This window comes from Struthio camelus, chromosome 13, assembly GCF_040807025.1.
Source record: "Struthio camelus isolate bStrCam1 chromosome 13, bStrCam1.hap1, whole genome shotgun sequence".
Classification (NCBI taxonomy): Eukaryota; Metazoa; Chordata; class Aves; order Struthioniformes; family Struthionidae; genus Struthio; species Struthio camelus.
Window position 1 is genome coordinate 23,148,556 of NC_090954.1, and position 24,673 is coordinate 23,173,228.

The 24,673-nt window shown below is 47.3% G+C and overlaps 1 protein-coding gene across 9 annotated transcripts in view; it reads left to right on the top strand.

Annotated features, from left to right (window-relative positions):
• PSD2 (pleckstrin and Sec7 domain containing 2) overlaps positions 1 to 24,673 on the top strand; it is a 111,465-nt gene that overhangs the window by 19,753 nt on the left and 67,039 nt on the right. For 2 of the 9 annotated variants that reach the window (XM_068959681.1, XM_068959675.1), the window contains one exon: positions 5,415 to 5,520. The exons of 2 other annotated variants lie outside the window; for them this stretch is intronic. The gene's annotated coding sequence lies outside the window, so the exon portion shown is untranslated. Of the gene's footprint in view, positions 1 to 266; positions 516 to 1,345; positions 1,423 to 5,414; positions 5,521 to 24,673 lie in introns of those variants that run through there. 5 more of the 9 variants (XM_068959682.1, XM_068959680.1, XM_068959676.1 and 2 more) reach the window with 5 other exon arrangements.

Below are 24,673 nucleotides of genomic sequence, written 5' to 3' on the forward strand. Positions count from 1 at the left end.
GGCAGAAAGCAGACCTGTTCACCAGAGCTTTGCGGGGGGTGAGGGGCATAACCCCCAACCGATCTGGAGGTATTGTTAGCGGCTCCTGCACACCCTGAGCGGTAAGCAGAGCTTTCCAGCCAAGTGGCAAGCCGTCTCCTGCCGTGCATGTTCCTCCAGGGGCTTTGCCAGCAAGGTCTTTTCTTCCATCCTTTCATTGGGTCCATTCACCATCACTCTCTGCCTCCTCCCCTTCTCCTCGTCCCCTCCCATCCTGCCCGCTGGATCCCTAGCAATCTCTTTACACCTCAAGGGAAGGCTGGGAGGTGTAACCGTTGCTAGCAAAAGAGAGAGAGAGGGAGAGCAAGAGGGAAAGAAAAAGGAAGCCAATAAAAGGGAAGTCTAGGAAGGTGACGGTTGGGGGGATGGGGCTACTCCTCTGTCTGTGGAACTGCAGATTATTTTGCATGGGTTGTTGAAGAGAAAAGAGAGCTACATTTGTGAAGGGACCAAGAAATAAGCACCTCGTTGCTCGGGTAAGTGCAAATATGAGCTCCCCTGCTCTCATTGTCTGTCATTTGGTACCTCCATCCCCACATCCTATTTTGCTCAGTTATATTGTTTTTGATTATTATTAGGATTATTTGATGAATCAGCTGCATGCTGTAGTTGCTAGAGATCAAATTGCTTCCAGTGTGTGTGTGTGTGTGTGTGTGTGTGTGTGTGCACGCGCGTGCATGTGCTTGTGTATGTGGAAAGATGCCCATTCTCTGAATATACATTGAGACATTTTTCCAGCTCTCAGTGGGGTGTCTCGGTTGGGGTGTTATACTACAGCATGCTGTACACACACACATGCACATGCACAAATGGTGTTTGCTGTTATTGATTTAAAAATCCATTCATTCAGGCAATTATTGAAATAGCTAGACTGTTTGGCAGCTGAAAATTAAAAGGAGGCTCTTTAATCACAGCGCTCATTTGGATGGGGCTACTTTTCTTGATCCTGATCCTGACATTTTCAGTATTATGTTTTCTAACAAAGCTGCGTTTAAAGATCAATTCAGCAGTGGTTATTGCATCCAAATTACATGGTTGTCATGGAGATGGTACAGAGAAGCTGAAGTGATATGACTGCATCTGGACTAGAGTAAGGCTTTACTGTCAAATGAGATCCTGCCTTACCTCCTGTGTCTTTTTGTCTGTGCTAGGTTACAATTTCTTTTAATCTTGAATGAAGCAATACCATATTACAGGATTTAGAGGTCAAGCTGCTGTGAAGGGTGTGTGTTGGCCCCCCTCAGTGCTGTGTTATTATCTTAATTGTGATATTAGCATTTATGTCTCACTGAATTTCTTCTACCAGACTGAGGAGGAGGAAGACACAAGAAGGACAGATAGTTTTCAGAGCCACAGCTAGAACTGGGAGTACTTTCTAAAAAGGTAACTGCCGTGCCCACACCTCCCTGCTGCTTTCCACATTTTGGGGGACAAAAGGAAAAGAATTCTCTGATTTTAGCCATATTTGTCTTCCATTTTCCTGTCTCAACTTTAACAATACAGATAGGCAGTCACCTGCTCATCACTAAACAAGAGAAATGGCATTTGATTTTGTTTTATTATATTTGTTTTCCTTGCAAGTGGTTACATGAATGTGTTGGCAGCTGGGAGAGAAAATCCATAATTTATGAGGAAGAAATTTTCCTGCCTAAGGCTAGCTAGAACACAAAGAGTATATCTGTGGGAAAAGCATGTAATATGTTACAGATGTGTATTTCTCTAGTGGCTGGGAGTAAATCACACTATTGTGCTCATCTTCATTATTTTGGGTGTTAGACTGGTTTTAGTATTTAATCTGAGCTCATTGTGTACTCACACAATAAATGTGTAATTTGGAGCATAAGTTTACATCTATAAAATGCTTTGGGAATGCATGTGGCATTGTCTCCATAAATACAATTTCACCCTTTTCTGTAAGCCTAAGCCTATTGTGGGGATGTAAATATAGTAAAAGACACTGGTGGAAACAAGCCCATCAGAATGGCAGTATTTCTCTAATTATATTACTAAACATAGGAGAGAATTAATTACTAGGATAAACAGAGCTTTGTAGCTGTTGGATCAGAGTAATATTTGCATGGAGTTCCAGACCTGTGTTATATTAGCTAGTACTGCAGCTTAAATTTCTCCCATGCCAGTAGATAATGTTTTTAGCCAGCAGTGTAGCATGCTATCATTAGATATTTTTATATAAAATGTGCTAAATCCCCATGTCCCTGTCAAATTGTCCATTACAACTGCTCCAAAGTGTGTGATTCAGCTAGGATTTTCTTTAACATGATTTTTCCTGTACAAGTCCAAGCAAACAATGGATAAAGTCTGAAAGTGGGCGGCCAAGCCCAGAGGGGAATTCTGAGAGATGGCTGATTCACAAAATGGATGTTTCTCATTTTGGCTGTTCTTTCCCCCTAAAAGTTAAGCACAGGTGGAGATGAAGTGGGTGGTTTTCCCTCGAGATCCACTTGAATCCATGAGGCTGCAAGTCAAGCATTTCTGAATTTATACTGAATTTCTTCCTGTCTCAATGTGTTTGTTATTGCTCTGCAGTCCACCCTAGGGCATGCCTTTATTTCCCTCTGGGGAAACTGAGGCTTGAAGTGGTCAAGTGACTTCCCCAAGGTCACAGTGACAGTGTTATCAGAGAACACAGGAGATCTGCCAGCAAGTCCCTTTCTCTTACCACCAGGCCAGTTCAGTATCAAGATGGTGTGTTGCTGTTTATAGATGCAGTGGGCAGGTGATGATGATGGAGAGCAGTACTAGTTCATGGACTCTGGGTGGACGGAATAAGTGTACTTTTTACTGAGGCCACACATTACAGCCGGGTGGCGGGAGGAAAGTCAAGCAGTTTTACACCAACTTCTCTGGTGTCCAAAATAAGGACACTCTTTTCTGACCTGACATACAGGGTAAGCAAAATGGAGCCCCCTTTCATGTCTTCATTATGTGACCAACCACAACCCTGTCACATGTCTCTTCACATGGAGTTGAGGACTGAGCACTCAGGAGGAGGAATCCCCTTTGTTACTGTTTATGGTTACATCCAGCTCTGAGTGTGAAGTCTTTATTGATGTCTCACACCTTTGTTCTCTCACTGGTGCTTTGTATAGCTCCCTTACCACTCTGTAATGCCCTATACTGCTCTCCTTGACTTCAGCCTACAGCCCCATCCTCTCTCTTCCCTCTTCCCCATTAATCTGACACTTTTCTGTCCTCTTCCTCCATGGGTTTTCCCACCAATCTGTGCACTCCCAAATGCAGATCCCTCCATCCAGTGTTGACACAGAAGAAAAGAGGCTTCGGCCCATGTCGTGATTTATATATGACATGCTTGCTGCGAGGCACATGGCACTGAGCATGTCAGGTAAATGCAGGTGTTCTGCCTAAAGCTGGAGTTGGTGCTTGTTGCCAGAAGGAAATGGGAAGGCCTGCGCTGCTCACACATTCGTATATGGCCCTGCTGACTTGCACAGGTTGATAACATTGCTAGAAGGATGTTTTCTGGGCTGGGAACAGCTGTTGCTACTGCCACCAAAGCATTGGATATGGACAGAGTGACTGCCTCTGAAGGAATGCTTGGAGATCATACATGAGCAGTCACTGGAGTGGATGATCAGCTGCTGTAAATGGCCACATGAGGGTCTTAAGGTCCATGGAGCTCTGCTGGTTGACAAAGTCTGGGCTGTAGAGACATCTCCTTGTCAGTTTTGTTGAGGGAGAAAATGTCCTCCTCTCCCAACAGGACAGAAGAGCTTGGCCAGGGAAGTGCCTTTCCCTGGGATGTGCTGGGTCAAGGTCCATGGGAGGAACAATGCATCCAGGCTCTTACTGGCCAGATGGGTCCAAAGAGGTCCTGCGTTCTGCATATGAGACTCATGATGCTTCTCTATGGCAAAGCATGGCCCAGCAGAGAACTTCTACCCACACGAAGATGAGAAATGGAAGAGCAGATCCTGTGACTAGGCAGCAGCTGGCTGATGCACACTCTCACTGGGAGAGAGGAACTTCTCAAGCCCAGAAGATACCTACCTCACTCTTCATCCTCACTGCTGTCCCTCTGTCTTCCCACAGGACTTCCAGGAGATGAATGGCCAAGGTGCTCAGGAAGGCCTTTCCCTGCAGTCTGTATTACAGCTTTCCTGACCCTGGGCAGCACCTAGTTCTGCTCAGGTCCCAGGCAGGGACACCAGTGATTCCTTCTTCAGAGCAAATGCTGCTCCTTTCTCTCCAGCTTGCCCCCTTAACGTACTGGATATTCTTTCTCTGCTCCCATCATCTGCACCAGGGCTGCCTCTTCTCCACTCTCCTCTTTGCACTCGGCCCAAGAGGACTGGGACATAAACATTGGAGCAGCCCCAATGCTGCTCTCCCTTGCAACAGGTAGAGCCAAAGAGTATGAGGAGCTGCATACAGTCCGATCAAACGGATGATGCTGATGAGGCCCTGAAACCTTTCTTGTGCTCTCCATGCTCTTTCTGGGCTCTGGGCTCAGCCTAGCATTGGTTGGACAGTTTTTCTCATCTGTTTCTTCAGCACCACTTTTTATATGTCCTACTCTCCTTCCTTTTTGTTCTCATTGCCCCACATCCTTCCCTCTTAATTTCTCAGCTCTCTGATGTGTAAGCCAATCTTGGAGAGCCTGGCTAAGGGCTGTTGAGGATATAGGACTGGCAGGTAGCCTAGGCTCTCTGCTTTAGGGTTTTTTGAAGGAACAGCTAACCCCCACGCCCTGAGCAGGATCCATGTTTGCGCTAGGCCCAGGGTGTGTGGGGAGTGTGTACCAGAAAGGGAGACCACACCTGACAACAGCATCCCAGCTCCACTGTGGGTAGTCTCAATCAAACTGGGCATGGTATCACCTCTGTGGTGTCACAAGCTCGGGAAAGCCTTGCTTCACTTCCTCCTAAATCCACTCCCCTCTTCACTGAGGCATCCTGAATGGCCCCAAGCAAGGACTGTGTTGGTGGGATGCCCTGTTGTTGCTAGCTATCTTGAGACACTTCATACAGTCTAGGAGTTCAAGGAACGCGTGATGTTTCCTTTCAAGGAGAATGGGCAGGGGATTCATCCCAGCATTTTCTGCTTTCCTCTGTAAGGCATCCAGCATGGTCTGGTTCCTAGGGTCCTCTCCAAAAGCTCCTGCTATAGCAGAGCCTTAGTCCTCTGGTTTTGTATCTGCAGCTGTCCATCTTAGATACCTTAGCACTATGGAGGCCTCTGGTGTCTGGGGAAGTTTTAAGTACACTGTGAGCCTGGCAAGGAGGGAGTCAAGGAGGGAAGTGGGGATATTCTGTGATCTTCTAGATGAAGCATTTGCTGGACTGAGGGGTCTGCAACTGGATTTGGTCACTTCCCATCCTGTATCTCCCTTCCAGAGAATGCAGCTGAGCTCCTGGTCTCTCTGTGGCCTTTCACTCACTCTGTGTTGGAGAATCAAAACCAACTTCCTCAGAAGACAGACTGCAGCTCCAAGTTAGGAGAGTAAGTAAGATACCAAACTAAATAAACGTTTCCATTTTTTTTTTTAAATGCAGCATTTACTTATAGGCTCCAATGTTAATGCAAGAGCCTCAGTCCTTGCTACTTTTTTTTCTTCTTTACTTTAGGGGTCTTTTTCAGTCTAGCTGATGCTCTTCAGTGGTTTCAGCACAAATGCAGCACAAATCCAATTAAGATTTATCTGACCTGTAACTGCAATTTTCAGTCAGTGAACAATTTTTCCAAAAAAATTTCACACAGTTCTGAGAAAGAGCCTCGTCTAGAGGTAGAGAGAATTCCCTAAGTTTCTTTCCTGCCTCTCTTCAGCATCCAGACCAGAGCTGGATGTCTTGGCCCAGCTCAGAGAAGCTTCTATACCCTAGTCTATACAAATTGAGACTTGCCAAATATAGTGTCCCCCACAGCCAGCCCTAGGTCCTGTAGGCTTGCGTAGGTCTTTCTCCTACTCTGTACAGCCTTTTAATGTTAGCTGGTATTAGGCATATGGGAGTATGGAAAGAGCATAGCACTTTCTCCAGCTCCAGCTAAAGCGTCTCCCTGTTGCGTGTCCTGATGCAGTGTCATTTCTCCATCGCGTGTCCTTGTAGATGGATCTTGCACACTGTTAGATGAGATCTGCATGCTCGCTGTGGCGCAAAGCACTGTTCCCACTGTTCTTAATGCAAAGCTTACTTAGCCAGCTTATAGGTGGGGCTCTGCTAATGCCAGGCAGGGCATATTTGCTTTCAGAATTTGCTCCTTGTCTGAGGACACTGGGTACCCTGACAGCTAAAGCAGATGGAGGTGCACTGGGACCCTCATATTTCAGTCACTTTCTAGGATCAAAAATAACCATCCTGTGGATGCAGTCTGCCCAGGAGGGACACAGGCAGATAGAGCTGCCATGGAGAGAGCAGAGCTGACATTTTCTGGTCAGGAGGGGATACATGATGCAAGGGATTCTGCTAAATTAAAAATATATATTTGTCTTCTCTAGTACAATGGAAGCTAGGGAAGCAGGCAGGAAGAAAGTGAGAAAGCTTTATTTAATTGGATTATGAGGCCCCAAAGGCTTCAGACTCAAAAAAAAAAAAAAAAGATTTTTGTAATTGAGGATGGGGTTTCTGCCAATTGCTGCTTTAATGAGTATTTAGGTTTTATCTCATAAGTTAGCAACACCAGGCAAGGACAGCAATTTAAGCCACCTCCCCTAACAGATCCTTGAGCCTTACTGAAGCAGGAATTACTCACCAGTAGCTGGGAGTCTCCCACCTTTTGATGAACAGGCATCCTTTGCCCTTTCAAAGCTCTGTTTATCCAGGTCTTTTGGTGTTCTCTTGCCATTAAAGCTCTCTCTTTTCCCAAGTCCCAGGAGGCAACTTTCTCCATTGCATGTGTGGGGAAACTGAGGCAGCAGACAGTCACAGGATTGTTTCTTGTCTCAGAAGTAGAGAGGGAATTAATTTGCTATACCTGCTGAGAAAGTTTCCTTTGATGGTTTCTTCCTAGACCGGAGTGGGACAGGCTCATAGTCCTGTGGGGCTGTGGCATTCTTGTAGCCGGAAGGTGCTACCATGCAGTGGAGCAATCTGGGGGTTGCTCTGTGCTACTTCAGCTCTTGGTATCCTTAGCTCTGTCTCTCATCTCTCATGATCGGTTGGAGTGGTGGCACTCAGACAGTGATCAAGCGGCAGAAATTGTGTTAAAAGTAGTCTAATCTCTGTCAGTTTATTAAGTTTGTCAGTCTAGTCTCTGACTCCCCCATGTCCTTCCTGACTCCCTTAATTGGGATAGGGCATGGTGGGCTAATGGTTTGAGAACCCTTCAGATTCCTCTCCACACCTGGATTTTGGCATGCTGAGCTGAGCTGTGAGTCCCAAGCTTGAAGGCACAACTGCCAATCTGTTGGTGTCCTTTGCTGTCCAACCCCTTCTGCTCAGCACAACTATGAGCCCCTGCCCAGCTGTGTGCTCATGGAGTTGGGGGCTGGGCCTTGTATCACATGAAGAAGAGCCATTGCTCCTGAGAGACTTGCTCCACAGACTCCTATGTCATTGTGACTTGCCACAAAACTCCCCCCCACCCTGAGAAAGAAAGCACATGAGACGTGGCCTGTGGTCTCACTTGAGCAGCTCTGCTTGGAGGGGGATGTTTATTCTCTCCCAAATCCCCAGAGCATCTCTCTGCTTTGGTCCTGTGATCACATCCTTAACCTGTCCTCTGCTGTCCCCGAAACCCGCCAGCCACAATTGCTCCCTCATTAAATCTGTAAGATTCATCAGAGTCTCCCCCGCTGCCCTGCATTTCCAGCACCATTTCTTTGCAGGCTGAGAACAAAGGCTGAGCCGTGCATGTGCCAGGGTGTTTGTGGTGCATTTACTGCTTATGTCAGGGTCGTTCATTTTGAGAACGGCAGCGTGAGGCTTGGTCAGGCTGGCCTGTCTCTTGGCTGCAGGGTCACATGTTCACACTCATGCTATTTCAGTTCCTGTAAGTTCATGTTTTCATTTAATCACAGCTGCCCGTTTTTACGAAAGGAGAGGCAGACCAGCATTACCCTCTGAGCTCCTTGGGGGGAATCCCCATTTAACAGTTATTTCTTAGTATGAGGTAATTGTTATTGTTATTTCTAATATTAATTATTGCATCGTTTTTGTTTCTGTAGTTGGATTAGAGGTGGCAAAGGGCCTTCTGAAAGACTAGAGGCCTCACATTTGTCTGTGGGTCAGTCCAGCACTAGCAGTGCGTGAGAGACTGTCTCTCATGGCTGGGTCCTGGGGTGGGCAGTTGGCTCTGTGGGTTCAAGCAAAGCTTAGCTTCCACACGCTAGAGAAAAAGCTAGTTGAAGCCCACTGGAAGGGGTCTGCAACTGCTCTCCTACTTCTCTCTAGCTAAGAAGCCTATGACAGGAGCCAGTGGTACACATTTACCCTTATCCTGGACAGTTTTGAGCCCAGAAATGGAGAAGAGAAAACCTCCCAGTTGACTTTCAAAAAAAAAAAAAAAAACCCAACCACCTAGGCCTCATCTCATCAGAAGTTGTTTCAGAACGGTCAGGGCAGCTAATGAGCTGTTTTAATACATGGCTTATCAGAGACTTCAGAGGCATATGTTATGGGCAGTATTTCAGAGGTGTTCAGAAGTGTCTTTAAGTCACTGACAGCCTCTATTTATCAAGTCTTTATGAACTATTTACAAAATGTGCTATATTATAAAGTGTATGCTTTTATCTTACGCTCCTTCGTCGCCCCTCAGTTGTGTGGCCTCAGGAGCTTTTGCAGTTGATTGCTCCTCACTGGCAGCTTCTGGCTTCCTATGAGCAGTATCAGTGCACACAGCCATGGAGCCTCTTTTCAGAAGGTTGTAGGATTTCAGTCCAGAACGGCTGTCAAGAGCCTCTGTTTCTGGATCTGCCTTCCCTTTCCCCAGCTGGCTATGTTGTCCACCTGAGCTGAGCAGAGGGCAGAACTTGTGACACCCAGGGGAAATGCTTGTATTTCTTTGCTGGGAAGTGGTAGCTTCCTCTGGGTGATCTCATGTATATTTCAGATGATCAGTGTTCAAGCCTCACAAAAGGACTTTCTTGGTGCTTACGTGTCAGTAGACCATCCCCAGCGATCTTGCACTGGCAAAGCCTCTGAGGCATGCTGCATTTTCTCCATAAGGACTCCTTACGGGACTAAGTCCCTGCATGATGCTGCTGCCTTTGGACTCTCCAGTGCCTCATGAGCATGTGCACTTCAAGGCATTGAGGCTTAGCACTCCCGCAGTGCCCATGCAGCAGTGCCCATGCAGTGCCCAGCTCTCTGGCTTTCCAGTGCCCATGCAGCAGACAGAACCTGAGCATTGTACAGGGGTGTTTGATTCATGACACATCTAGGACCTGCTTCTGGCATGGCACCTTGCAGCACTGAGACAGGGGACATTGGCATGGACATTACTCCTGACCCCAAAATTATAAGACTATCTTAAAAGGGAAATCAATTTTTATTCCAAACTTTTGAACTTGCCACCTTTTGAACCTTTGAGCTCTAGAATTTTTCAGGCTTCCTCTGCAGTCTTTTAATTTCTGTTTCCAAGAAGGGAGAGAATTGGGTGTTCAGGTGTGACTTCAGGGGGAGAATTGGGTGTTCAGGCATGACTTTAGGGAGCTTGGATTTCAGATTCGCTCCCAATGGGAGAGTTGTGATAATTTCAAGAGGTGGCAACTCTGCACTGCCCAGTAGGAGTGTTGGAACCAGAGCTGTCTTGAGACCAGGTACAGAAGTAACAACCCAAGGTGAAACACAGGAGACTTGGATGTGTAGTATCAAAGCAAAATCACAGTGTGATGGCAACACCTAGAATGCAAATGTGTTACTATTACTGCCATACAGACCAAGAACGAAGTGAAGTGGCCACAAAATTATATCAGCTTCTGAGAGGTATAGGGAATGATCTTCCAGCAGAAGTCTGTGTTTTAGTGACCAAGATGTTTTTTGTAAGCACAAGCCGAATGCAGAGAATCCATCAATCTCCAAACAACAGCAAATTTTAAGGAGTGTGCCTTGGTGACACTGTCCTTTTAATTCTGTGCGCTATAAAAAACAGAGCTGCCCAGTCTCACATGCACGAAGTGCAGTTTCCACAGTTGTCTTATTCTGCATGTTCCCCAGCAAGTCTAACTGCCACTGCTCTCTCACTGCTGTCGCTGGGTCATTTGATAAGCCAGGCAGAGTGGCATTCATTTTCCAGACCTTTATTTCATCTTCACAACATCCTCATTTCTGTCAGGCCCCCCTTGGCTCCTTGTGTATCTACAAATACCTACTCAGTCCAGGATGTGATTCATCAGTTCCCCAAATTGTTATATTGAATCCTAAAAGTAATGACATCTAAGGAGCAGGAGAAAGGCCCTGAGAACTCCAAGTTTAAAAAAACTCTCTAAGATGCAAATTCACCTACTGCAGTCTGCTACGGCAACTCTTCTGTACCCTTTTCACAAGATCTAGTGCAGGATGTCTTGCACATTATAGAAATCTGGAAGAGCCTCTGGATCCTGGAGCCAGTATAGTTTAAACAGTACGCTGTCCTGATGCAATTACGTCAACCTGATGGTGCTTTTTGCTCTTCTTATAATTCCCTTGTGGAGAAGAAATAACCCTGTCTATATAAAGCAACTTTACCTCAGTGTAGGAGCATGCCTGTTAGAGCTATATGTCTTCATCAGAAAAATCACACTTCTATTGGCATGGTTATCCAGCACTTCTATTAAGTACAGAACAAATCTCTGTTTGCACAGGAGTTGCAAAATGGTTCCATCAGCTTTGTAGTATAAATTTCGGGGCAATATGCTCATTTTTCAAAGCAAATCAACTTCAACATTTCATTCTACTCAAGAGATCCGTGCTTTGACAAGCCAATTTTAGTTGTGTTGGGAAGTTTTGTTCCTGGGTTTGGAGGCTGTCACTCCCAGGATCTTCACCACAGCAACCGTTCCAAAAAGGAGAAACTTAGAAAATCTCACTGATTCTTTTTGAAGCACCTGCTTTCTATAAATGAACGCACAGCAATGCAAAGCTACTAGCAATGGATCTACTTTGAAATGGGGGAACAGAACTGACTGTGGGAAGAAAAAGAAGACTTGCAGGTTCCAAGAAAGTGGGTCCCTTACTCATGTAAATGCAGAAACATGTCTGAAGAAAGCTGTCTACAAAGGAAGTGTTTGCAGGCTAAATACGGTCAGCTCTGCTGGGCAGGAGACTCATTTTCTAAAAGTAGGTGTCAGCGGCTGGGTTTGTTGTTCCAGGCTGTGGAGATCTAGCCAATGAACACCAGAGTGTGATTTTTTTCATCGTAATATAGACATCTAAGTCAGATGCATTCTTTCTGCTGACTCTGACAAGGGCCTGGGGGCTGAGCTCAGCTGGAGATGTCTACATTTGGATGAGATGAATCTGACCCAAAGTGCTTTCCTATTTGTTCAAACAAATTCTGCTCTAGTCAAGTCCTGACTAGCATCTCCGGTTGCCATGTGAAAGATAATAACAACTTTTCCCATCCTAACAGAGCAGCGGAATCCTGCTTTTCTTTTAATGACTCCATGACTCTCCATGACCTGCAGACCACAGCCTGAGGGACAGGCAGTACATCAGTACATAGGTGTGATGGACCAGTCAAGGTGCAAATGGACCCCACATCTTTCTTCTTGAGTGAAAGCTCCTGGGAGAAAGGAAGGAGGAAGTTCATGCTACATGCAGAACATGTACCTTGGTCAACTAACTGGGATTCCTTGGGGCTCTAAAGCCAATAGAGAGTTTGTCAGAAGTTTAGAGATCAACTGTTTCTCTTTGGAAAAGGAGGATTTGCTAAACCCACACTTCCTTTGTAGGAACATTCCCAGCAATTTTGACACGGAAGGTGGAATTCTTTTTGCTTTGTTCAAAGCCAAAGTGAAAACTGCCTGCTGCAGAGGAACTAGTGAGCTATAGATAGAGTACTCACTGGGAACAGTGCTGATATACATCCTAGTCTCAGAGGAAGTGTTTTTCCCAGAGCACTGTCCTATCCGTTCCCCTGCAGTGGCATGCTCTCTCCATTTTGCCTCTCAAATGTCTTGATTTGGTCTTGATTATGCACAGAAGCCTCTTCACATTAGTTCTTATTTCCTCAGGCTACCCCTTGCAGGTCCTTTGGGCAAGCGGGTTTATGCCCAAGCAGGACTGCTGACTTCAGTGGAAATGGCACGTTTCCTGCTCTGACGTCCTATTGGAGGTCATCACATCCGGACTTGGTCTGTGTGCTCCAGCCAAAGAAGTGCATCTTAGTCAGGGGCAGGAGGAATGAGGGCAGCTGTTCTTCCTTTCCTTTACAGAGAAGAAAAGAGAAAGACCCCACCCATGTGAGAATTACCCAGCTGTTTCCCTCACAGACAGGCTTATTTGTCTCACTGGAGGTCCAAAATGGAGACTAGTTGATTCAACTTTAGGCTTAGCTTACTGAAGTCAGTTGGCAGGCTTAGCCCTTTCTGGACACTCTCCTGGCCTTCTCCAGCAATCTCTTCTGAATTCAATGCCTTCTAGGCCTGACCATCTTCCACAATCCAGAGTTGAAGCTCATAGCTAAGCACTGGGGCTCCAAGTCAGCCGTTGAGGTTGTCACTGGGAAACAGAGGCTGGAAGGAGCTCACAGGGCCTTCTGTGGAGCCCAGCTGGTATTCAGTGACTGCCTTCCTTCTTAGCACCCATGTGTCGCACCCATGTGTCAAGGTACATGTTGCCTAGTCATGGATGCCTTAGTACAAATGCTGTTGGTTTGGAGGCTACCTGGAAATGCCAATCAAACAGAGGTCTCTATTCAGCCAGGTCTCAGTAGCATCCAAGACTTCTGGACCAGTTGTCTGCATGGCAGCCCCAAGGACATGGAGACCGAAGCTGTGTGCTGCTGCGGCCTGGAGAGTGCTGAGCAATGCTGACATGAGGAGAACACTCCTGATACAGCAGAGACAGCCCTTTGGAGGCTAGGATGTGTCCTCACTTGACAAAACAAAGGCAGTTCCTTCTCTGCCAAGGGAACCTATTTTTCTTCTTCTTAAGAAGGGGTGAAAACCATTCCCTTTTCTCTGGATATAGTCCAGGATGGCAAAGCAGACATTTTGAGATGCTTGTAGATGTATATAATTACATCCCTGATGCTTGCTGTTCTCTTCCGCAAAGAAGGATCACCTCACTGGTCCTCCAGCCTGCAGCATCGATGTCCCACTCATAGCAATACCATCAGGTTGTTCCTGGTGGTTCCCTACAGATGAGGGGCTTGCTGGTCCGCCTGTGTGAATATAGGCCCTGCCCTTCACGAATGGGTGCTGTGCTGACCTGTGGAGAGAAGGGAGATGTCACTCACCGAAGACTGAGGAGTTGTTGGGTGTTCAGAGTCCAGCACATCAACTTTGGGCGCTAGCGACAGATACATACAGCTGTCTCTGACATCAGCACCCACCGAAGTCTTGACTGCTGTCTTCCAGCTTTCCCCAGCAGGCGTGGGAGATGTTCAAGAAGGCCTTGTCTCCTGCAGCGGTCCCCAGATCACACCCAGCTCCCAAAGGGCCCCTTGGCCAGTGCCCAGTCACCTCTGCACATTTTTGTGCATCTGGATTCTCAATGCTGCTGGACAACTTGTCCCTTGGGCTGGAATTCATTTGTCTTCAACAGCCTTGATCACCAACTTCTTTGGAAGAAGCAGCTCTGTAAAGAGCTGGTATATGATCAATCCTCTTTCAGGAAAAGATTTCTCCTATATCCCAGAATGAGATGTTCACTGATGTATTTGAGCCTGAAGGGAAGGTTTACCTCCCTTCCAAAAATCCGGTTCATTCTGTAATGCTCGTCTCCGTTATGCTGTATATTTATCTTATCCATAGGTTTGCCTGCTGCCTCTTGGAATCTTGCTAACGTCTTACAGCAAGACGTTGCACAGGTTTAGAGCATGACGGCATGGCAGGAATTTCCTTTTCTGGGGTCTGAGTCAGCCTCCAGCCGTGTTTTATTATTTTGGATATTGAGTGAATGTGGGGAGGGCAGATGAAAGCAAAAGGAGAAAAAAAGGTGATTAGGCAGGCTGTTTCCATTTACAGGTTATGAAAAGCAATTTGAATTCTCGTGGACTTTTATGGATAGTAGACCTGGCTTTGGGGAAGACTAGTTTTAATGTTCTCAATTATAAAATCACCTCACTTACAGTAGTGCATGGAACTGAGTGAAAAGAAACAGCCTGTTTTTGCAATAAAACCTGCAGACAACCGCTACACTACCCCTTATTCCTGTTTACAGCCACCTGAACTGTAAAGCTTTCAAGAAGAGAATGAGACTACCAAAGAGTAAGTAGGCAGAGGCAGGGATGGAGACAGCTCTGAGCTGAGAAAAGAAATCCAGCCGTTTGGAGTCAAAGGTGGGGAAGGTTGCCTGGAAGCATCATTTGAAAGCTCCTATCGTGAATGATGCAGGCTGATCAATAGCAGTTTGTTCTATCTTAACATAGGGTGTGAAGCATTGGGACCTGCTTGCCACTCAGACACGCCCCCTTCTTTAATATTCTTCTCTGAGCTGAGGGAGCTTTTGGCCAGGGCCTTGGTAGCAAATGCCCAGCAGCCCTAGTCAGAGTGCTTGGCATGCTCTGCAAGGCATTCATACAGCTGGGGCATGCAGCAGCGGGTGCGAGGTGGCCTGCTCTTTAAGTTCTGGGCTGCCTGAAGGTGGGGTGCCAGGGCACAGAAAGCCTTTGCCCCTGCCCTTTTTCCCCTGGCTTTGCTCTCACACCAGGGGAGAGGTGGCAGGAGTCCTTGCACATACAGGAGTCTTCTGTAACCTGCCTTTGATTTGCCTTGTGCCATCACAGGCTTGCACAGTGCAGTACTGGCCTTGAAATTCCACAGCAAGCTCCCACCCTGCCCAGGCCTACTCCGCATGGAATGTTGTCTCAAGGAGGCAGCCCTATATGAATGTCTCTCCTGCTCCCCTCTCTTTCTTCCCCTAACGGTAGGGAAGAAATTCACTCTCCTTTGCTGCTTTCTCTTTCTGGGGGCAGATCCTAAGAGGCCTCTAGTCCTCCCTCAGCCACAGGAAGACTTGTGTAAATCACAGTGGTTGAGTGCAGCTGGAGGGAGGCCCACAGGGGACTTTGTAAGGTCTCAGTGGGTCAAGCTTCACTCCTGCAGGAGCCGGGATCTCAGGGACCAGACCCCACCGGCTGCTGTATCACTGATGGGAACCTTTCTCTTCTCCCACTCAAACTGGAAAGCTCTTGACAGACTTTTGAAGTAGCCTGTTCTAGGAGGATTTCAGACCCAACGTGCCGACTGGAATAGAGAGATGTTCAGGTCTGTATCAGTCACTCTCCTGAACCTTCCCTTCCAAGCTCATGCTTGTCCCAAGAGACACAGAAGCCCACAGACCCCATGCTTTGGCTCACTTTTTTGTGGAAGCTTAAACAACTCCTACCCCTCACCAACGCATAAAGTGATGGTGAATTCCAGACCCCCATAGGCTTGCAGCTGTGTCTCTGTTTCCCCTATGAAATGGACTGTCAGGTTTGCCTAACATATGCACAGGCTGAAGGAACGCTCAGTGCACAAAATGCTGTATAGCCAAGGTGTCAGTACAGAGAGTAAAGCATGAAAAGTAATGGGCATATTGTTTTATTTTTCCCCTTTGAGTAACTGCAAAAGACTGCAAACGGGAAAGCCGTTAATGATTTTAAAACCCAATTTTATTGCTTTCTGTGAGTGGAAAACTGGCATTGTTTCCCCAAGATGAAGTTTTACAGGAGCCGTTTGGATCTGAACACACACTAATTACTCTGCAGGCTCTAATAAAAATTCAAAATAAGGAGGTCTAGGATTTCGCTTCAAGAAAAAGCAAGTTCCATGCACAGTGATTTCTGATTACCCAAAAGTTCTTTTTTTAGACTGTAGTTGCTTTGTTTTAGTCTGTGTAATATGTTTTATCCATGGACTTTCTTCTACCTTGGAAATGAAGGATAGGACCTGTGGTTTAAACTGACAGTGATAGATGGAAACCATTGGGATAGTATATTGCACATGAACAACAACCATCAGTACCCCAGGGGCTCTGCAGAGTATGATGCTAACAGCAACGAGCATTTTATTGTTGGAGCCATGTTTCTTTCAGCCCAGGTGAGTGGTGGAACAAACGGACACACAGCCGGGGAAGTAGCACGACTAGCCCTGGTATGGGCAGGCTGACTCTGGTGACTCTTCCAGGTGGCTCCCTTAAGCCTGATCAGGGTCTCCCACAGCAGTGCACTCGCTCTAGTCCATGCTGAGACCAACCAGACAGCAAGGCACGGGGCATCTGGATGGGAGTGGAGAGTACACAAACCTGTTCCCCAGGGCACAGAGCAATGCTCTCCTATCTGCTTTCCAGGAGCAAAAGAACTGCAAAGTTGAATGACTTGCCCACTCAGAAAGCCTGTTGCAAAGCAGGGATTTCTGAAGGTGGATTTCTTGAGTCCCAGGCTCAGAGTTGAAGGAGCAGCAAGGCAAGGGCAGGGAATGAGGAAGTACTGGGTCCCTCAAGCTCTGTCCACTTTCTGCTTTTTCCTGCTTTGGAGTGGCATCTTTGAAATAATTAGTGTTTTACAGATCCCAGCCCAGCTCTGCTCCTGAGACCAAAGTCTTCAGTAGAGATATTGCAGATTAGTTAGAACTGGGTGTCTTCAAAGGATGACAGGGCAAATCCTGTTGTGGACGGGACAGAAGGCATCAATTTATCACGGTATAAATCCTTGGTATTCCTACTTGAGTCCAATTGAGTCCAATACACACATCTCCACAAGGAGGTAATACAGTTATTGAAAATCCAGAGAAGGGCAGTCAAAATGCTCAAAGAATGGAGCAGCTGTCTTATGAGAAGAGGCTAAGAAGGCTGGGACTGTAGTTTGGAGAGGAGAGGCTGAGAGCTGATATGATTGAGGTCTACAAAAATCATATAAAAACAAACCTCCAGCCCATGGGAGAAAGAAATGATTTTCACAATGAGAATTGTAAAAGGTTTTTATTGTCAGCAGTGTTGAAAGGGCAGAGGTCAAGACAAAGATGTAATAGAGAAGAAATTTATTTCAAAAACAAAAGGCAGGCTAAATCATGGCTATAATCTCTCCATTTCTCTATCGGTCCCTCTTCTCAAAGAAATCTTGGTGTGCTCATGCACGCTTCTTCCATCCCAGGCAAAGCCATACCTGCGTTTTGCAAACTCAGCAGTGAGTCAGGTCACAAAATCACATCTGTTCTCATTCCACTGGCCACATAACGCATCAGATCAACAGCATTTAGATCATATGGCCTTACAGAGTGTTTCCTTCCTGATCAAAGGGGGTGGGAACTCAGAGCACGTAGTTGCTCATAGCAGAGGCTGTTACAGTAGGAGCTTTAGCCCACGGGACTCAAGGCATTCTCAACAGGAATGACCAAGGGAATTTTAAGCTGCTAAACACCTAACCCAGATGCTCAGAAAACAAAGATTCAGCTATTTAGGGTTTCGCTCTCTAAGAAAAGCAGAAGAGAATTGCGGCAGGCTGCCTGTAAAGGCAGACAGGGACAAGGCACAGCTGTAGCTGTGTGTGTAGGTGGTATCTGTGTGTCTACACAGCATGGTCTGTATTAAGGAAAGGGGCCAAGCAAGAAACATCTGCCTGTTGCGTCTGTTTGAATTATGCTGATGAATTCCTCCCAGCATGAAAGCTGATGCCTAAAATTGGCTTTCACTCACACAAAGAGGACATGAAAGGTATCTTTCAGAAGCAAACATCTTGAGAAATCTGCAGTCTCTATACAATGGCATGGAGAGGGTTCTTACTGCACAGAAAGCTCTGCAGAAGTGCACATGTTGTGGTGTTCAGCAAATGAGTTGTGAGAAAGGCACCTCCTGCCTTGAAGATGAAAAATAACTTGGAGCCCAAAGGATAGGATTGTGGAGTCCTGAATGGCTATCTGGATGTGTACCATCTGGGATTAGGGGAGTTCAGAGGACAAAGATCCTGAGATGCTCTCAGCTGGATCTGTCTGTGCTGTATTTATGTTACACTGAGTGAATCCTGTCCCATGCTTTGGGGTTTCTGCAGCTTGGAGAAGCTGTCCCCCAGCCTCTGCTTGTAGCACTAAAATGTAGAACTTGGTTTCAGGGGATGATAGGCCTGAATTGAAGATAAGCAGGCAGGGATACACTGGGGCTTCTCAAGCTATGAGTAAGCTCTCTGAGCCCTGCTTAGTGAATTTTATTCAAAAGCAGAGTTAAACCACCCGAACTATAGTTCAATCACTTGGGCTATGGTCAGGAAGAAACGTCCCCTCTAGGTCCAAGTGACAAAGTTCCTAGAGACTTTTTGTCACCTAGAAGAAGCTCACAGGAGGTGTCACCTATTTCTTGGGATCACATAGGCATTTTCCTCTCTCAGTTCTTTCTGTATCATGGCCCCAGCCATGGCTCAGCTCTCTCCCACTCTGTGCCTAGTGGTCCACAAACTCTCAGAGATAGCCACAAGGCCCGCCCAGCTCAGCATCCTGCCTCTCGGTGGCCAGCAGCAGGCACCTAGGAAAGAGAGAAAAGGACTGCTAGAGGGATGATCTAGAGGAAATCTAATGAAATTTAGCAAGGAGAACTGCAGAGTCCTGTGCCTGGGCTGGATTAACCCCCGACATTGGTACAGGTTGGGGACTGCCTGCCTAGGGAGCTGCTCAGCCGAGAGTGACCTGGGGGTCCTTGAACCCCAGTCAGCTCTGTGGTTTTGTGGCGATGAAAGCCAACCATATACAAGGCTATATTAGCAGAAATGCAGCCAACAAGTTGAGGAAAGAGATTCTTCTCCTCTGTTCAGCTGTGGACGCCTAGATACCATGTCTGGTTTTGGAGCTCCCAGTGCAAGAAAGACATTGACCGAATGAAGTGGGTCATGGGATTACATGTGCCCCCAGCTGTCAGCATAGGTTCAGAAAGCCATGTGCTGGTGGCACCTGAGTGGTAGCTCAGAGATCTTCTCTCTTTCCCTTTATGACAGCCTTCACTTCTATGCCCCAGAAGAAAATATGAGCCAAGCTGCCACCTTTCCCCCAAACCTGCTCTGAAGCACACTCACAGGGACTGACATGTCTCTGTTAGCCCCAGGACCTTGGCAAAGTCTTCCACCACTCCTCCTTGGCACTGCTACCACCTTGGGTCCAGCAGATCAAGGCGTTGTTTTGGGTGAGGCCTCCCTCCATGAACTTTGCTGAGTGACCCAAAAGGGTCAGTCCTGTTCTGCCCTGCATCTTCCAAACTTACAGGCAGCTCTACAAACAGGTGCAAAATCATACCACCCTCCTTCCCTCGTGTTCTGTACCACAGCATATCCCAGAGTAGGGGAGACTCGGACTAGGCAAGTGGCCTGTTTGCCACCCCTTCCCCTTGCTGGTCATTCTCCTCTACCTCTTTTTGGTTTTGACTCTCAGCTTGTCAGACAAGACATTCTGGTCTGCTCGCTTTCTCCTTCACTTCTTGAACCACAGGAGCTGCATCAGAACCTACCCTTTTCTCTGTGTTATTGCCATACCTCCTACTCCCTGTCTGTTTGGAGCTCTTTGCAGTGCCAGGGTGAGGACAGCCCCATCACGAAGAGAGCTGCTGCCCCCATCTCTGACAGGCATAAGGGAAGGGAACCCTGACCACCAAGGCAAAGCAAGGCTGCAACATGAAACAGGCCAGCTCAGTGTGAGGAAAAGTTAGTGCTCAAACAAACAGCAGGATTTTTTCCAAGCCTTTCTGTGTCGCAGCCACCAAGTAGTTACACAAAACCAAAGTGGGAGCCTTTCCAGTTCCCAACACAGGGAAGAAAATTAAAAATAAACCATTTCCCACCAGCCATTCAGCTTCAACAAAAGCTGGGAGACTTCCAGAGCCAGTCCCTGAAAGAGCTGCTGTGCGGTTTCCAACCCCTCACACAATCTGGACAAACTTTATTTCATTTCTGCCCAGCCTTTTGGGGGCTGGTACTTTCCTGCATTTGATGCCAGCCTGGCTTCACTGCCCCAACTGCAAATCCAACCGTGGCCTTTAAGTAGGCCAGCGTGACCTCGAATGACCATGAGGGAATGCCTCAAAACAAACAACAAGCATTTGCTTCCTGGGTGCCTCCTTGCACTGGTAACTTGATCCTCTTCATGCCCTGCATGAGCAAGCAGTTCACACTGAGGAGTAGGCTTGGATGAAGTTGTCTGCTTTCTGATGGATGATGTGGTAGGGTAAATCTTTCTGCTGCATTAGCTCACTGAGAGTCTGGCTTTGCACCCAGTGTGCAAGGTGCTCTTACAAACATGAAAACAGTGTCCCTCGCTCTCACAGGGCAGCAGGCAAGGGCTGGGCTGGAGGCAGTTCTCTATCTGCTGGGTCAAGCCTATGTCTCCTCTACTTCTGCTCTCCTTTCTTGTACTTAGTTTGGTGGGCAGCTCCCCGTGCCCTGATCTGCTAGTGGTCCAGGGGCTGTACAGGACCGTGTGGCAGAGTGGGGCTGGAGCACGCAAGTTGGTGGCTGTGCTACATAGCCGGACTGTGGCCCTGGACATGTGGCACATGTGGGCTAGTGTTGCCAGGAGTCTGGTAAATGAAACTAATAGGTCACGTCACTGCAGTTGGCTTGCTTGGATCTCACCTGCGAGATTCCTCAGCTCCTCTTAGCCTTGATATGTTTTGAACCACAATGCTGCAGTGGTAGCAGCCTCTTTTGCAGTGCAAATCCATGTCCTCCTGCTTATGTGGGCCTTGCAGAGCTTGTCTGTGCCTGGAGGATGGATGGACACATCCTATTTTCTCTGGCTGCTAGAGTTTGTTTCTTACAGATTGCTGGGTCCATCCAGACTACTGCTGTATTTACTGAGCAAGGGTACCTTTCCATTAACACAGCCTCTATTAAGGTGAATAATGCTGTTGATAGCATCCCTAATACAATAAATAAATATTAAAGATATTATGATAATAAAATGTAATGCAGATCTATGAGTCAGCCTATGCTCTCAGATACCCAGCTCTGAGAAAGGACCAACAAATCAAGGAACTGAAGCTTAACAAGTGTGTCTCAGCAGAACTGCAGGTAGCCTTTGGTGTGACCAGTCCTGGCCAGGGTGTAATCAAGGTCATTCTCTTTTATTGTCAGCCCTCTTTTTGCATGCTAAACTATGTTATGTTTGCTGGAAACTGGAAACAGTGGACATGCATGAGATGTCCATGTACTGTCAGGACCTAGGAAAGCAACAGTTGCTTTAGGGAGTGCCTGAGCTGCAGGAAGGACAGGGGTAATAGTCATGTGAAAATCCACTGGTGGAAACTCATATCACCCTCCAGCCCTTATCTGTGCAGCCCTCAGCCAAAGAACACCTTGCAGAGTAGAACCAAGAAGAAACAAGCAGGGACACAGTAGAAACCACGGTCCGATCCAGCTTCCTGTCTGGCAGGCTGTACTGCTTTGGGGTGATAGAAAGGAGGCATCTGTATTCCAGCCCCGCTAGGTGCTATGATGTGCCCTTGCCTAACGACCTGGCTGAAGATATGGCTTCTTTGGGCCAGAGGTAACAAGCAAGATTACCACTGCTGGTGGTAACCTTCCACCTATTGCCGGAGATAGACATGGACAGTCATACTAACAGGGACAAGTGCTTCCACCTGGACTTACATTCTAACCAGCTTCTCTGGGTCTTTCCCTCCAGGGTCTTTCTCCAAGTCCAAGTTGTGGCATCCCAGGCCATTTCCTCCTCCCTTTGTCCATGCACCTGACCCAGCTAAGGGAGGTTCACAGATCGGTCCTACCACATATAAGCAGCTCATTGGGTTGTAGAGCAGGAGAGACCCTATAAAGCTCACATGGGGCACACTGGCCTGGCTGTGGGACTGAGAGTGGCAAGAGCCAGTTGTATGACCTCAATGGGAGACGTCACCATGGGCAGCTGGGAGCTGAGCCACAGGCCATTACAACCCAGCCATTCATCTGGAACGTCTGGGAAGCCTCAGCTGCTTGTAACCTGGGTGTGCTTCAAGTGGCCATCACTGCAAGCCTAGATCTAGTTGCTAGTGACTTGGTCAGTAATTTGTCATGGGTTGATACACACTGAGCTTGCCAACAGACTTTAGCTGTCCATGACAACTTCCATCCATGTGTGGAATGGAAACATACAGAGGGCTCAGGAGGTTGCAAGAGACGCAGATTCCTACTCCTGGCTTTGCTAAAACCATACACTGGAAGCTGAGGGCTGATGGTCTTCCTGGCGCAGCAAGAGTCTGTTCATGCGTTCTCCCTGCGCTTCCTTGGGATCTCTTAGGCGGACACTCAGGCCGAAGAACAGCATGCCTAAGGGATTAACAATAACTAACTGACTCTACAGCCCTTCTTCCAGACCATAAATGTCCCATCTAGACTTCACAGAGGGTAAAACAGTATAAGCGTAGTGCAGTAGTTTATGCTGCATAATAACAGTAATGTTGATTTATTGATACTAGTAATATTAATAAGCAGATTACAGTTAGGAGAGAAGGGGGACTCCTCACACCTTATTAAGGTTTACCAACATTTCTCTTTGCACAGCCTCATCTCCCAACCACATACCTGTTTTCTAGTTGCATATAGCTGTCTCAAGCTTTAACTATTTGACCAGAGTTTAGCTTGAGTGGTGTCTGATTCCTACTGAAGTTTTGAGGTGGGCTGGGAGGAGGGGAATGTCAGCCTAAACCCTTTGTCTGGTTTTAAAAAATTGAATTTGAAAAAAAAAAAAAAACACATTATTCAGCTCATGTTAAGAAAAGGCCAATAAAGCTATGATGAAAAGTCCCTCCGAAGGTTTGAACATTGGCTCTGTGTTGCAAGTCTGAATTATGCCTCTGCCATGGGAAAGTATTAAAATTTGGCTGTATTAGGTTTTCAGCATAAGCCAAGATTGCAGCGCAGTCATGCTCAGGAGAGTCTTGGTAGTTTTGCAGGTAAATTCCTTGAAGATACTGCATTAGCTTGGGTCTGCTCTCAATGCACAGGAAAGCCAAGTGCTTGGGACTGATTTTCCATCCTGGATTTAGTAGGACAGAGGTATGCAGGCCTTTTCGTTAGGATGGCAGAGGAACAGACACTGATCCCACATGTGTGAACCTGAGGACTGTATCAGGGACTTGTCATGGCCTATCTTAGCCCAGCTTTTGAATCCCCCTGACTTTCCATGTATTTACCCCCACAGGCCTTCAAGGATGGGCTTTGGACCCTGATGTGCTGATTGTCCCAGGAATTGGGCCAATCTAGACTTTCCTTCATTAGGGGGATACATGCTGGCTGAGAGAGATACTGCCAAGGCCACTGAAGGGTCATGAGGGCAAGGGAGGATGGAAGCAGCAGTCCCTGCTGCACAGAACTTTAAGCATCAATGGCATAGATATCTGCTGCCTGGCTCGTCTACAGGCTCCTTCTAGCCACTGGAGAGCAGGAGGCACATCTATATAGCCTGATTCCCCCAGACTGAGGCAGACATCTAACATAGTACAGGCAATGCAGCCATGTCCATCTATCTCTGTGGACACTAGCAAGTCTGGCCCGCTAGCTCAGGCAGTTGTCTGTAGATATGCATATACGATGTCTGGTGACCAGACGTGCTCCTCTGGCCTGGGGTCATCACAGAGAGAGGCATCACTGTTCCCTTGCCAGTCTGCATTGCACAATGCACTCTGCAAAGGGAACATGACTTCATGAATATTATTGATAGTTCAGATTTTTCCTTACAGTTAGCTCCAAGACCTTGAACTTGATTCTCTGTTCGTTTGTTAGGTTAGAGGAGGACTGGAGGGAGCTGGTGGATGTTATTGGTAGGCCACTCTCCATCATCTCTGAAAGGTCCTGGAGAACAGGAGAGGTGCCTGAGGCCTGGAAGAAAGCCAATGTCCCTCCAGCCTTCCAAAAGGGCAAGAAGGAGGAGCCAGGAAACTCCAGGCCTGTCAGCCTCACCTCCATCCCGGGAAAGGTGATGGAACAGCTCCTCCTGGAGGTCATCTCCAAGCATGTGGAGGACAAGAAGGTGATCAGGAGTAGTCAGCATGGATTCACCAAAGGGAAATCATGCTTGACCAACCTGATAGCCTTCTATGACGGAATGACTGGCTGGGTAGATGAGGGGAGAGCAGTGGATGTTGTCTCCCTGGACTTGAGCAAGGCTTTGGACACTGTCTCCCATCACATCCTCCTAGGTAAGCTCAGGAAGTGTGGGCTAGACGAGTGGACGGTGAGGTGGATGGAGAACTGGCTGAATGGCAGAGCTCTGAGGGTTGTGGTGAATGGCGCAGAGTCTAGCTGGAGGCCTGTAGCTGGCGGTGTGCCCTAGGGGTCAATATTGGGTCCAGTCTTGTTCAATGTATTCATCAATGACCTGGAGGAAGGGACAGAGTGCACCCTCAGCAAGTTTGCTGATGATACTAAACTGGGGGGAGAGGCTAACACACCAGAAGGCTGTGCTGCCATTCAGAGGGACCTGGACAGGCTGGAGAGGTGGGCAGAGAGGAACCTCCTGAAGTTCAACAAAGGCAAGTGCAGGGTCCTGCACCTGGGGAGGAAGAACCCCATGCACCAGTACAGGCTGAGAGCCCGACCTGCTGGAGAGCAGCTCTGCCGAGAA